Source organism: Poecile atricapillus, chromosome 4, assembly GCF_030490865.1.
Source record: "Poecile atricapillus isolate bPoeAtr1 chromosome 4, bPoeAtr1.hap1, whole genome shotgun sequence".
NCBI lineage: Eukaryota > Metazoa > Chordata > Aves > Passeriformes > Paridae > Poecile > Poecile atricapillus.
Genome location: NC_081252.1, coordinates 11,879,767 through 11,890,692, shown reverse-complemented (window position 1 = coordinate 11,890,692; position 10,926 = coordinate 11,879,767). Strand labels below are relative to the sequence as shown.

Here is a 10,926-nt window from a genome sequence, read left to right as displayed (position 1 = left end):
AAATTAAGAGGAAAGTGTGGCTAAAAAAAAACCCCAAAACAAATGCAAACTGAACCCACATCAATGTAGTACTTTGATTGCCTAGTAGCCAGTTCTACAGGAGTTTCTTTGGTCCATTTCATGGGAATTTCTGGCTCCATGCAATAAAAGCTTGATGCTTAAATAGTGTTTTTGTGTTCGCTCAGGAAATTCACTGTGCAAAAGTCAAGTATGACCTAAATATTATTAATAATTTGTTGTGGTGTTGAGCAACATATGTTTGGCAAAGAGCAGGAGCAATAAGCTTTGAAGAGTCTATGTGTTTTGAGAGAGGATTTTTCACAGGTGCTGAAGCTGTGTGGGTCTCAGATGTTCTTAAGGATCTAAGACAACAGAATATCTCTCCAAACCATTAAATTTTGAAAAGCAAGTGAACAGATGTTCAGTCTTTTAATTTAATATTTTAGGCAGCTGTGTAACTTTACCCTGTTGGGGCTTTTTAATTTTTTTTTCCACTTTTTTCCCCTCTAACATTTAAAAACTAAGCTGGGTTTAAGGTCAGGCCTGATGACAGGTTGAGACGGCTCTAGCAGCTGTTTAAATGTTTGTGACATCTGCCTCAGAAGCCAGGACTCACGTTTGCTGGAGCTGCTGCAGTACAGCCCCTGTCATTTCCCCAGGCAACTGACCCTGGGGAACAAATGAAGGAACAGGTAAAATTTCCTGGAGTCTTTTGGTTGGTTGGTTTGATTTTGTTTTGGGTTGGTTTTTTTTGTTTTTTCTTTTTTTTTTTTTTTTTTTTGTTGATTGGCATGGGTTGTTTTTTGTTTGGTTTGTTTTTTGTTTGTTTATTTGTTTTAGTTTGCTTTGTTTTGTTTTGCTTCGCTTTGTTATGTCTTAACTGCTTCCTAAATGTCACAATACCGTCAATGTGATGAGAAGAACCATGAAACAAGACTAGGGAGTAAACTAATTGCAAAATCCTGTGGGGACAGGAGAAGGCACAACAGTGTAAAGAAGTTTCTGGGGCTCACACAGTGCCTTTGCCTGAGACAGTAACATCTGTCCCTTTGTTTCTTCATGCTGAGGACATTTACCAATACAGGATTCTAGACATAATTAGGAAGAAGCTTATTTTTTAAAAAAGGGACCTCCATAAAGCAAATATAATTTACAAGAAAAGCAGAAACATTTTACCAGGTTTTCCCATGCTAGGTCAAGGGAAAATGGTTTTAAACTGAAAGAGGGTGGGTTTAGATTGAGCACAAAGAAGAAATATTTTATTCTTTTTATGAGAGGGATGAAACAATTAAACAGGTTGCCCAGAGAAGTTGTGGTTGTCCTATCAGGGGACATGTTCATGGTCAAGTTGGACAGAAATGGAAAGGAACCTCGAATGGGCAAGAATACAAAGTTTAAACCATATGAGCCATCTTAGAAACAAGAAAAGCAAAAGCTTTTGAAGGTATCCATACAAAGTATAAGACACATTGTGCTGCTTTTGAGAGACTTATCACTGCACTGGTAACAAATTTTGCACAGGAATCTGTAAAAATATAATATTGCCTTTCATCTTTCAAAAGCCTACAAGAAAACTACCTCCCAAACAGCATGCCTGATAAAACTGGCACAGAACTCCTGATTTCTGACTGATACATCCTTAATGCCTCCTTGTTTCTGTGTTAAACACCTTAATAACTCTCAATAAGGTATGATTCCATGTAAAAATCTCATGGAGGACTTGTAAAAGGAAAAAGGTCTGGAGACACCTGGCCCTTCTTTAAAACTCTGTGTCTAAATGCAAACCACACAGTGCAGAGGAAGGATTGAAATTGTCACACACACGATTTGCTTAAATTGTCATCTTTCAGTGGGAAATTCTTTTCTTATCTTCAGCACTGATAAGTGTCTCACTGGAATTGATACTGTTATTACTATGTCATCAGTCATTTTCTGGATGGCTGTAAGGTGTCCAAGTAGCCTTTGTTCTTTTTGTTGTAACACTTTGCTAGCTGACCTTATTCTAAAAGGTAGGCCACGACACTTGTTCCTGCCCCAGGGTGAGGCAAAAGTTCAAAGTTAATATTTCTTCATCTAATCAGACGAGTCAGTAACCATCCTTTCTACTGGGATTACTTTCAGCAGGCCAGTTGGTTTTGACCATTTGCTCTCCCAGCTTAGCCTTTCTGCAGTTACGGCAATTTGGTTACATTCAAATTCCATCATTTCTCTTTTTTCCTGTTGTCATGCTGTTAGCCCACAGAATTACTACGTTTGTTTTGCCTACATTCCCAGGTTTCCTTAGCTGCTGCTTGTTTCCTTTGCTGCTTTCTGTCACCACAAGTGTAAATTTTACAGCTGTGCATGACAGGGATGAACAATGAATGCAGATAATATATGTGTACGTCTTAAGGGATTCTGCTAACTCCTTGAAGACTTCAGGGTGTCTGTGATAAGTATTCAGCAATGCTTCAGGCATTGTGATATCTGCTTTGCATTAAATCTCTGGCTGTGTTTGAGTTACACTGTCCATGGGACTGCCATGGCAAATAGTCGAAGACCAGCATTTCTGCAGCTGTTGGCATCTTAAGGTGATTTCTCAGTGTTTCCCACAACAGCATCACAGCACATGTAGCTCATTCCATTTGTTTATCTGAACTGGGATCTCTTGTCTCTTTTGAAAGATGAACCTCAGCTCTTGTGCTTAGCTCGAACCCTCCGAGCAGATTCTACATGTGCTGTAGAGGCTGTCCTAATTTGTTATATTACACCCAAAAGAAGAGTTAATTCACATATGAGTTCAGCTAGGGATTTGTGGCTTGGTTTGGCTTCCCCCCCCCCCCCCCCCCGGAGTAGGTTTGTTGTTTAGAAAAGCAAGAGTAGCACTTTGCTGTACACATGGCAGAAAATTGGCACAGGCTGGTGGAAGCATCACTACCCCAGTGCAAAGTGTGGATAGGTTTCTGCTCCGGCTCAAATGCTCCTGCATGTTTTTTTGGGATGGTTGGTGTGGGAGCCATTGCTGATTTCTCAGTGCAGGACTGTACCAACCCTGCTTGTGTGACCCTGCAGCTCTGCAGATTATCTCTTTCTGTACTCCTAAATCAGCCTCCCTTAGATAACTTTACCTATATGATTTATCAGTGACACTTTTATCTCTAAGCATGTCACTCTCAGTTATTTCCTGAGTTTTAATTTCATGCCTTTTGCCTCAGTTTTTTGCATGCTTTTTTCATCTGCTGTTCTTTATGGTGCTAGTGAGACCAGAACTGATATTGTTCAGCATTTTGGGCTTGTTTGTGTTTTTATATTTTCATGGATGACCATATTTCCAAAGCATTCCTGAAGCTTTCTCTGTGCTGGGAGTATTTCCAGTTTGTTTCATTGATAATGTGATCTAAATGCCAGGATCTCCTGACTTAGTAAGTTCATCAAAAATGCCTATTTTCAAGGTCAATCCTGTTTACACATTCCAATGGATTTTCTTCTCCTTTCAGTTCTTCGCCTGTTCAGTGAGGGTGTGTGGAAGGGGAGGCAACTTGTTGCTCCTGTCACCCTTTAGTTTTTCCCTGCCCTGCTCTCTATGCTACCTGCTCCATTTTTTGCTTGCACTAATGCAATTACCATTTTATTAAAACAAAACAGAGCTGTTCTCTGAGCTGCCTGCAGTCACTCCCTCAGTGACCTGCTTCTCTGGAACATGGACATCAGTATAGTTAATACAAAGTCTAAACTAAACTCCAGTTTAGGGTAGTAAGAAAGGCTCCTAGGCCAACCAGGAAGACCTTGAGCTGCTCTCAGACAGGAGGTACACAGCCTGTTTGCTGGAGATTATACCTAAGTACATCTTGAGAGACCATATCAGTGTAAAAAGCTAATCCTGCTTGCCTACAGGCCACACCTGAAAGGATAACCACATCTCTAATGCTTAAAGCAGACATAAGCACCTCCTGGAAATTAACCTGCTTTAGATTAGGAATGATCTGGCAGAGCAAATCTACATCAACTGATGTTACACGGTGCTAAAGTTTCCTTGGTCTGTAATTAACAGGATTTTCATAAGGAGGAAAAATCCATAAATAAATATAAGAATGTTTCTGTGAAATAAAACCTGTAAAATTTTGTTGGATTTCCTGCTGTTGTTTTTCTTCCAACAGTCCACTACTGCAGCACATCATGTAAAGGAAAATTGCTATTGAGGCAGGAAGTCATACAGGTGGGTACACAAAAACACACATGAACCTTCTCTGATAGTATCACTTCCAAGGCACAAGCCAAATAAAGTAAAGAAAAACACTCAGAAAATCATGAGGGGGGAAAAAATCCCCCTTAAAACAGCAGGATTATTATCATAGTCACCCACTTGTTATCAATTCACAAGATAAATCAATATATTTGTAACAGTGCCACCTGGTGATACCTACTGCAATATTACATTATATTATGCTTTTGGTATAGTTCTAAAATCAATGTATTCATTTTCTGGTTCTTGCTTGTTTGTATTCAGAAAGCCCTTTAAAATGTTCAGTTAGATTTAGGTGACATTCTCAAGCTTTTGCAATTAAATTTTGACCCCAGACTAATAATTTTCCTGTATTTAATAAGAAAAATTATTTTAAGAGATCCTAGTAATTATTCTCTAGGACTGTCAGAGTTTTATAATCACACATTAGGGACTGTATGTAAATTAAATAATATGCAGAGTTTTTTCTACCTTGTGTAGCCCTAAATAAAAACAAGCTCAGCTGAAGATTCTGTATTTATCCCAAAAGCATGTGCCCCAACTGTGTCCCTCTAGTTTCTTCAAATCCTCAATGAAGGGCTAAGTTCCACAATTAAGAACCACATCCAAATCAGTAATATTTTTCAAGGAAGTGGTGACATTTTCCTCAGTCATAATAATAGCTTGAAACATAATGTAGAACTGTATGATTGTGAAAGCCATGACCATAATCTCAAGGAAAATTAAGAGATGAGGTTTCCATGAGTAATTCAGTAGCTGGTATTTGACCTTTTATTCATAATAAATATATAAAAAGAGCCAACTAAAATTGCTTTGTTCCCTCTCTCTCCTTCTTTAAAAAAAATATTAAAAAGACAAAAAAAATAAAAATAGTTTGGATTTATTTTTCTTCATTTTTTTTCAATGTTATGTGTCAATATGGAAGAAGACTTCTCCCCAGCTATATTCCGAGGCAGGCATACTTAGAAAAGATTTGTCTCACTCTCAGTTACTGCTGGGCAGTAAGTAGGATGATGCATTCACAAACATGACTGCTGAATCCAGCAAAGTGATACACCCATGTTGGTAGCAGATCCCCTTTGCTTTTCCATGCACTTTGCAGAAAGTGCCTTTTTGGTTTTTTACAATAAATGTTCGCATAAGGACTGTTTATGTGTGAATGTTTGAGCATGCCAACAGAGGTGTTCCTATGCCAACATTTACAGACAAACACTTATGTATACAAGAAGCTCTGTCTTCTCTTTTACCCTTTTACTACTCTTCTCTCATTTAGAAGAATGAAAGTTAAGTCTCTAAGGCAGCAATAAAACTGATTGTTCTTTTCATATTTATTAGTCTAGAATCTAGACCTAATATATAAGTTTAATATGATCCAGAGCACACAGTTTAAAAGAGTCATTATTTTCCATGGGATTTGAACAATTTACTGGCTGAAGTATATTTTTTGTCTGAATGAGACAGAAAATACAAACTGCAGTACAGTTGTCAAATAATAGAAGGGCATTGCTGAATGGTAGAACCATGAGCCCAGTTGCTACTTGAATAATTAGGAAGATTATAACATTTCTAGAAAGCAGCCTGCTACCTGCAAAGTGACAGATAAGTGTAACAAAAATGAATGAAGCCACCATGCTGAATGACGATGTCCAGTAGCAGTAGTTTAAGACTTTTTATGTCACGTTAAGACAGAGAGCTTTTTCAGCTCTATTCTTGGTGTTCCTAATTATCAATTTGAAAAATAAAAAAACCAAAACAAAACAAAACAAAAAGCCAAAAGAAAGTACCAGCAAACAGAAGCTAATTTTTGTAGTGCTGGGACAGAAAACAAGCCAACAATAGCAGTGGTTTACTGCAAATAGATATGCAGAAATGTCAATTGGTGGTAAAAGTGTCCCAAGGTGGTTATCAGAACAGACTTTCAGCTCCCCTTTTGGACAGAATTTTTCTGTGTGGATATATTAGCTCACATTTATATTAGGGTTTGGTGGGCTGGAGATCCATTGGGTTCACCTAATTAATTCACAGGTTTATTTATTCTTTGACAACTTTTGAGTATTTTTTATAAAAGATAAGGGTAATGCTGCTCATAGTCAGATATGTGAGCCAACCCCTGCAAGAGTTAGTTAAATTCAGCAACAGTTTTTGCACCCCAAAATAAAAGCATTTGACCAGCATTAGGATACATCAGAACAAAACCTTTTTCTGGAGTAACTGAACGCTGGGTCCAAACTGAACCACCACATCAGTAGGTCATGATGCACCTTCATATTTAAAAAATAAAGTGTTTGCTATTAAATCTTTCTAGAAGTAGACACTGTACTGCAATCATTGCTGAGAAATCTGATGTTTTAATGGAAGTATTGATGCCCATTTTAACATGGGTTGTTTCCTACTAGCATGCAAATTAATTAATTCACATATGAGAAATGCCATCTAAATTGAGACAGTTCCCTGCCCACAGAATTAACATAATTTTTTACCTCAGAGGTGAACTGAAATGAGAATAAACATTGAAGCTGCTCATCTTCTCAGCTATTTCCTTGGTGAACACTATCAGGACCCAAATAATATTAAAATAAATCTGAAGAAATTTACGCATCCAGAAGTTCCTCATTTATTTTTTCCAGAAAATGCAAAGGCCACTGTGCAGTGCTTCCCATCCTGCTTTATATCTGTTGTGACAAGGTAAGGCTCTGGCTTTTTTTTCACTTCAGCAGTTACAGTTACTATTAGATATTTCACTCTGGTGATTTGAATTACATTCGGAAAAGACTATTTTCTGTAGATATGTATGCCTGTGCTTGCACAGAGGGAAATACATTTAAATGAGGAAGTATTTGAACTGGTTATAGCAATTAAAATACAGAGAAGAAAAATTAATCTGTGTGTGACATTGTTATGGAAGGATTGTGGTGTCAAAAGGGAAGAACATAAACCACAATAAGAAAAAAAGCAAGCAAATTATGATTGATAGTCTCTGTTTAATACAAAGATGCACAGATATATTGTAACTTGACATGTAACCAGAAAATAAAATAAAAAATTGCCTTTGATTGCAACGTCCAGAAAGGAAATGGTCTACATGTGCCATTGTACTTTTGGCACTTAGCACATGATTTCCACCCCAAATATCCAAAAAAAACCACAAAGCAAACACATTTTTTTACTTTAAGCACCTTTCAATTGTGTCAAAGTTGTTGGCAGACAGTTAAATAACAAATATCTATGATCTGAAGACTGAAAAAATCTGAGTTCAACAGAAAGAGTCACCCTCTTCAAATTACTTAGTTCCTTCACATTCTGTACCCACTGCATATACCATCAGTCCATCTGACTTATATGTGGAAGATATTCTTAGTTAAACTTTATAACCTTGAGAGTAAAAGTGAAATCTCTGAGCCAACATATGCACTCAGATTGGAGGTTTATTGGTGTTAAAATCATAGTACCTACCTGCAAGGGTTTTAGCAAAAAAATACCAACCATAAGACAAAATGGGGAAAAAGTTACGGCTGCTCAAGACCTCCCCTGAGGATTTGCAGGGACAAACCTCTTGGGAACTGCGAAAGAAAAAAGAGAGCCCTCCACTTCCTGTATTTAAAAGGTCACAACACCACTCTCCTTCAATGAATGGGGCAAAAAAAAGAGTTCTGCTTAAATTCTCGCTTCCAGGACCTCCATGTTCCTTGCTGGGAACTGCCTCTCCCTGGCCCCACCATGCTCCCAACATATTCACCACTGAGACTCTACCCCCCTTTGTTCTGTTACCATAATGCTGCCTCAGTTTTATTTTTGTTGTAATTAATTGCAATTATCTGAGCAACTAGAATATCATATCTCAATATATTTTGGCTGTTTTTGGAGTGAAAGAGAATTCATCTACGTTTTTATTTTGGAAGGGAGGGAGGGAGGGGGTATTTGTATCTCAAATTTGCTGTTACAGCTCTGCTGTTTTCCACTCCTGCAGGCAGTCAGATATCCTGGCGCTTTTTTGTAGCTGCAGTTTATACTGAAAACTGTAAAAAATTGCTCACCTGCCCCCCAGAAGGAATAGAACCTAATCAAAGGGAGGGAGGGAGGGAGGGAGGGAGGGATGGAGGGATGGAGGGATGGAGGGAGGGAGGGAGGGAGGGAGGGAGGGAGGAAGGAAGGAAGGAAGGAAGGAAGGAAGGAAGGAAGGAAGGAAGGAAGGAAGGAAGGAAGGAAGGAAGGAAGGAAGGAAGGAAGGAAGGAAGGAAGGAAGGAAGGAAGGAAGGAAGGAAGGAAGGAAGGAAGGAAGGAGGGAAGGAGGGAAGGAGGGAAGGAGGGAAGGAGGGAAGGAGGGAAGGAGGGAAGGAGGGAAGGAGGGAAGGAGGGAAGGAGGGAAGGAAGGAAGGAAGGAAGGAAGGAAGGAAGGAAGGAAGGAAGGAAGGAAGGAAGGAAGGAAGGAAGGAAGGAAGGAAGGAAGGAAGGAAGGAAGGAAGGAAGGAAGGAAGGAAGGAAGGAAGGAAGGAAGGAAGGAAGGAAGGAAGGAAGGAAGGAAGGAAGGAAGGAAGGAAGGAAGGAAGGAAATCCAGCAAATTACGGAGCTTTTCCCCTCCCCTTGGCAAAAGCCTTTTCTCCCTGCTTTTATTTTGTTTATTTTTTTTTGGCTCAGTTGTTCCCGATCTCTTTTCTGAGGGGTTGGGATGAGGAGATTGGGCCGGGATTTAGGGAGAGAGGGACACGCTCCCTGCCAGGTTTTTTCTGGGAAAAAACCCTGGAATCCAGAGGTAAAATCTGGTATTTTGATAATGAAAGCGCAGCCCTTTTCCAGAGAATTCCTCCGGCCTAATTGGATCTGCTTTCCCTGTTGCCGTGCGCTCCTTGTTTGGTGATTTATGGAAAACATCTGTCCGAGGCCTGGTGGCTCCCTGAGCTGGGAATTCAGGGAAAATCTTGGGAATTTTCTTGGGGAAAAACATCCAAATCCCGGGCACCCTCTGGGGGACAGGACAGGAGCCCCCAGCAGGACAGGGAAAAACCCCAATTCCGTGGGAAAAATATGGAATTTTCCGGGCTGGAAAAGAAATTTTCCTCCCCCCCGAGCGGTGCTGGGATAAAGGCAGGGATGGATTTTCCAGGTGAAAAACGGGATCGGTCCCAGCGCTGCCTCAGCTGTGATTAATCCGGGTAATTAATCCAATTAATTAATTAGTTAATCCCGGGGGTGGGACATGGGGGAGGCTGAGCTCTTCCAGGCCGGTGGCGTCATCGCTTTGGAGGTTTCCATCCTCTCCCGCGGATTTCATGGATTTGGGGAAGTTTTTCCTCCCTTTTCCCACTCGCGGGCTGGAGCTGAGGGAATTGGAGCCGAATTCCAGAGGGAATTTCCCGATTCCTGGGATCCGGCCCCAGCTGCGGGCACAGCCCAGCTGCAAATCCCGGGATTTGTGGGGTGGGAAAGGGCTGGGATCCCTGGAATTCCCAGGATTTGGGATTCCAGCGGTGGCAGCTGGAAATCAGCTGGATCCTACCTGGAGCAATCCCGGGAATTCCTCCTCCCTGCGCCCGGCACAGCCCGAGATCCCAAACCCCGCTGGGCTTTTCGGGGAATTTTTGGAAGTCCAAAGAAGCGATGTCCAAATGCTGGGAGGAATTTCAATGGATTTCCCCCGTTCCGGTGGGAATTTCTCTGGATTTCCCTCATTTCAGTGGGAATTTCGCTGGATTTTCCCCATTTCACTGGGAATTTCTCTGGATTTCCCCCATTTCACTGGGAATTTCTCTGGATTTCCCCCATTTCACTGGGAATTTCTCTGGATTTCCCCTGTTTCACTGGGATTTTAATGATTTCCCCCATTTCAGAGGGAATTTCAATGGATTTCCCCCCGGTTGCAGCAGGAATCTCTTCCCATCCCCTCTCCCGTTCCCTCATCCCTTTCCCTCTGTCCCAGGGTCCCCGATTCCCTTTTCCTGTCTCCTCTCCCCATTTTCCCGGGATCCTGATGGCATTCCCGGGGCTGTATCCATGCCTTTGTGCTGAGGCCGAGCTTCCCGAGCTCGTGCCGCTGGGAACGGCGGCTCCAAGGGCTTTGGCGGCATCCAATTTGGGATGAGAACCCCAAAATGTGGGATGGGAGCCCCAAAATGTGGGATGGGAGCCCCAAAAATTTGGGATGAGAAGGGTTAGCGTAGGAACCCCAAAAACTTGAGCCTGGAACCCTAAAAACTTATGCCTGGAACCCAAAAAATTTGGGATGAGAAGGGTTAGGGTAGGAACCCCAAAAATTTGGGCCTGGGACCCCAAAAATTTGGGATGAATAGGGTTAGGGTAGGAACCCCAAAAATTTGGAATGAGAACCCTAAAAATTTGGGCCTGGAACCCCAAAAATTTGGGATGATGAGGGTTAGGGTAGGAACCCAAAAAATTTGGGATGAGAAGGGATGAGAACCCCAAAAATTTGGGCCTGGAACCCCAATATTTGGGATGAGAATGCCCAAAAATAGGGCCTGAAACCCCAAAAATTTGGGAAGAGAAGGGTTAGGGTAGAGAACCCCAAAAATTTGGGCCTGGAACCCCAAAAATTGAAGATAAAAAACCCAAAAATTTGGGCCTGGGACCCCAGAAAAAAATTTGGGGTAGGAACCCCAAAAATTTGGCCCTGGAACCCCAAAAATTTGGCCCTGAACCCCCCCAAAATTATACAGAGTCTAAAACCCCCAAACCCGAGTCTAGAACCCGC

At 41.2% G+C, this 10,926-nt stretch overlaps 1 long non-coding RNA gene across 5 annotated transcripts in view; it reads left to right on the top strand.

The window, feature by feature from the left end:
- Positions 1–605: 605 nt before the first annotated feature.
- Positions 606–10,926, top strand: part of LOC131579349 (uncharacterized) — a 70,775-nt gene continuing 60,454 nt past the window's right edge. For 4 of the 5 annotated variants that reach the window (XR_009277683.1, XR_009277681.1, XR_009277682.1 and 1 more), the window contains exons 1-3: positions 606–692; positions 4,137–4,195; positions 6,850–6,907. This is a non-coding gene — a long non-coding RNA (uncharacterized LOC131579349). Of the gene's footprint in view, positions 693–4,136; positions 4,196–6,849; positions 6,908–9,324; positions 9,366–10,926 lie in introns of those variants that run through there. The other variant, XR_009277685.1, reaches the window with a different exon arrangement.